Source organism: Balaenoptera acutorostrata, chromosome 7 (assembly GCF_949987535.1).
Source record: "Balaenoptera acutorostrata chromosome 7, mBalAcu1.1, whole genome shotgun sequence".
Taxonomy (NCBI): Eukaryota; Metazoa; Chordata; class Mammalia; order Artiodactyla; family Balaenopteridae; genus Balaenoptera; species Balaenoptera acutorostrata.
In genome coordinates this window covers 30275740-30279757 of record NC_080070.1, presented here as the reverse complement: position 1 = coordinate 30279757, position 4018 = coordinate 30275740, and positions in this window count along the sequence as shown.

Sequence of the window (4018 nt, the reverse complement as noted above, 5' to 3'; positions counted from 1 at the left end):
ATAAGGAAGTTGGTTAATTAAAGCATTTACCTGATAATAATACTTTACACAACACAAAAACACTTTAATTTGTTTGAATACAAATAATGGCATTATTTCCTTATTCATGATCTGGATGATAGTTGGTTTAGTTGTTGGTGGTTTTTTGTTTGTTTTTTAAGAAACTATGATAGTTATATTAAGAATACGATGGAATTGAACTATGTAAGTTAGATGCTATGACCCTATTGTGCAGCTTTGTAACCACATGATATTCACAGTAAATATTTTAGAAACACTTTAATTTTCTGAAGTACTGTCAGTACTGATGTGTTTGGTTTTACTTAAGATGTGGAACCAGAAGAGCCTTTCATGAAAATATTTATTTATAGGCAATTCGGTGAGCTGCTGGTATTTTTTTGCATCACCTTCCAAAGGCCATCAAATACTGAGGAATTAAACCCACCATTTGGAGCCAGTTAGTTACCAGAACACTATAATCCACTTAGCTGACTTGAAGGAAGAAAAATTCAAATCATATCTCCAGGAACCATGTATACTCGGCAAGACAAGACTTTCTTACGGAAAGTTGGCTAAGATCCTTGATTGTCTTTTAAATTTCAGTTTCAGTATAGACCAGATGTGACAAGTCATAACATTTCTTAGAGTAGGATAATGAGGTAAACTGAGAAGGACAAATGTGTGGCCCAGCATGAAAGGGAACACAGTGGTACACCAAGGACTCAACACCTTTGAAAAAGAAAATAATGTTAGTAAACACTTAGATAGCACTTACTATGTACCAGGCATTGTTCTAAGTAAATCGTATATATTAAGACATTCGATCCTCACGATAACCTCATAAACTAGGTGCCATTATTGTGGTCCTTATTGTATAGAAACAGACACAGTAATGGTGAGTTAAGTAGCTGGCCCAGGTCACACAGAACAGACTAGCTTCAGAGACTGTGCCTTTAACCATCATATCGCTATTGCGCCTCTCACAGAAAGAAAACAGTACAGAGTTTACAGTATACCATTTAAAGGGGTTGGGGATTTGTAAACATAATGACAGTTACAGGGTGTTCCTCCCTGGTCTGATTATATAAACTTGGTTGAGAAGCTGGAGAGAAGTGATGGGAGAATTGAGGTCTTAGAATTCACCATGAAATGTAATTAAAATACACTGCCTCTTGATTTCTAAACTCTAAGTGATTTCAACTGCCTTCTATTTTAGATCCCAATGTGGTTGACAGTTGGATTATGCTTCAAGAGCCTAACAATCATTCCAAAAGGAAATGACTAGGGGTGAAGATCAAACTAATTTAGTGCGACGTTAAATAAATACTTACATCCTTTTGATTGTTGTGCTTACAGCCAATTGTTACATAAGGTGTTATTTTTAAAAGATGGATGAAATTTACCATTGGTAATAGTTTACATCCACATCCAAAGAAAAACCAGTAGAGATGGTTTGCATGATTAAAATCTCTTGAAACAAAATCATGCTAGAAAGAGCAGCCTCTCCCACTTGCTGTAAAGGGAGAGTAATAATAAATGTGGACCAAGTCAACACAAAGTTTCACGTGACTTTTAAATTTGCGGAAAAAAATGAAAGCATCTGATTTGTGTGTGAGAATTGGAAGAGCAGGGAGAACGGGGATATAGGGGCTGCCTGTTTCCCTCTGTTAAACTGCCATTCTGAACCCTAGGGGTGATTCACCTCCAAAGAGGCCAAGAAGCCTTCTCTTCTGCATGTCAGTAACAGCCGTCTGTGATCATGGCCCATATCCGCCCGGTCGTGTTTAGCCAAGAAAAAGGAAGGGTGGCCCGTTATAGATCCTAATTACTCTTTGATAAAAGAGGAATATCACTAAATTTAACTGCATATTTAAACACACCTGAACTCTTCGTAACCAAGGAGAAGTGTAAATAAACAAAATGTAAGTCAATAATTACCTATTTATTTCTAGTCCATAATCTATACTTTTAAAAAATGTTTAAAAAATTTTGTCAGTTGTATTGTTTTTATATTTTCCCCAGCTTTATTGAGATATAATTGACATACAACACTGTGTACGTTTAAAGTCTTACCCGTTTTAATTGCTTGATCTCAAACTCCCTGGCAAACAACTCATTTTTGCTCCACACAAGGCTCTATGCAAGCAAGGCAAGAAATAGCATATGGTAAGATAGCAACATGGGAAAACTGAAAGAGTAAATGTGATAAATCCTCTTTAACCTGCCTGATATTTAATGGGTCCAGGCTTAACACTTTTACAAGCTGAAAGATAAATTTCTGAGAAAAAAATTCTCCCCTCTGCTAGCTTAAACACTTTTCTTCCCCCAAATGCCTAATTTATCACTTCTGGAGAAACTACACTCTAAAATTTGTTGACTAAATATATTAACTACAATGTCAGAATTTCATTTGCCACAGTGCCTGTAACTGTGCCCATCCCACAATCCCAGTGCTATAGAACTGCAGGGAAACTTCTCCAGGGTATTTTCATAATGGGATTTGTTTTTCTTCATAATGGGATTTTAACAGTTCCACAAGAATTGGCTCTCAACCCCATTCCCAGGCCGAAAGTTTCAGATTTCTATAGGCGTTGAAGTGTCACCTCATTTACTGATCTTAAATCTCAGGTCCTCTCCCTGAGGGAGAACAGAAAGTCATCCGGGAAAGGTGCACTCCCCTTTGGTCAAGGGCACACGGGCTCATTCCTCACACGTCAGGAAACCCTCACCATCCGCTCTTCTTCTTCCACCCAGGGCCTCCCCGTGAGAATCACAGCCCTCAGGGGCCACTGCCTTCCCCACAACTGAACATATTTCTACCCCTCGGCATCGTTTGCTCTCACTTCTCGTCTGCTCAAGAATCACAGCCCTCAGGGGCCACTGCCTTCCCGACTGAACATATTTCTACTCCTCAGCACCGTTTGCTCTCACTTCTCCTCTGCTCAGAGCTTGGACCTGCAAGACATTTTCTTTGAAATTCATTTCTATTCTTGTCAAACGAGGCACACAGTACTTCTCTAATCAGGTTCCCTCTACACGGGGCTGCAGAGAAGCCAATTTCCAGGTCAGCCATCTCATTCCACTGGTGATGCAGAAGGCTAAGACCCTGCAAAGAATTCCTCGCCCCAGTACTGAGCTTGTTCATCTGATCAGGTGACATCCAAGCAGTAGCAACAGCACCTGCGTGGTAGGTAGACAAGCAGGACTGCATTTGAACACATAATGCATTGCTGAAAATGTGTTTGAAAGTCCAATGAATAAATTTCAAATAACAGACTTATAAGGAAAGTGTTGATCCCAGAAACCAAAAAGAGGTTTCAGAGTTCTCATTCAAAAATTCTTCTTTTGCCCCCGCACCCCTGCTGATAGGTAGGAACCTTCACAGGCCCTTTGAGCAAGAAGCAAATGCTGGGGTGCAAGGGGGTCAGCCAAGTCTCAGCATCTTCTCTGACTTGATGGCTGCCCCACCCCGTCATATGCAGGAGTTGGGTGGAGAGTTTGGAGGTTTTTGTGTGCTCTCTGGGGCTGGGGCTTCAGCAGAGTGTCCTGTGAGACTCAGCTGCTGCCACAGGAAGGAATCGGAAAACACTCCCTGCCTCTGGCTGAAGTCTCATAACTTCACATACTTGTGGGGGGCCAGCAAGTGAAACTATGTCAATGTGATCATTTGAAATGCTAGCTGCATGGAGATACACAAAAGCTTGAATTCTGCACATGAAAGGGAGTTCAGTGTCAGAGTGGAAGGGTTGGTAGTATATAGTCAGGAGCTTGGAGGTTAAGGAGAACCTTGGGTGAATAGCTGTAGCCTCTCTCATGATCTTACTACCCTAGTCATTTAATGGTTCCCTTCTGGCTTGGTGTCTTGGTCTGTTCGGTCTGCTACAACGGAACACCACAGACTGGGTGGCTTATAAAGAGCAAATTTATTTCTTACAGTTCTGGAGACTGGGAAGTCCAAGATCAAGCTGTCAATAGATTCGGTGTCTGGAAACAGCCTGCTTCCTGGTTCACAGATGAC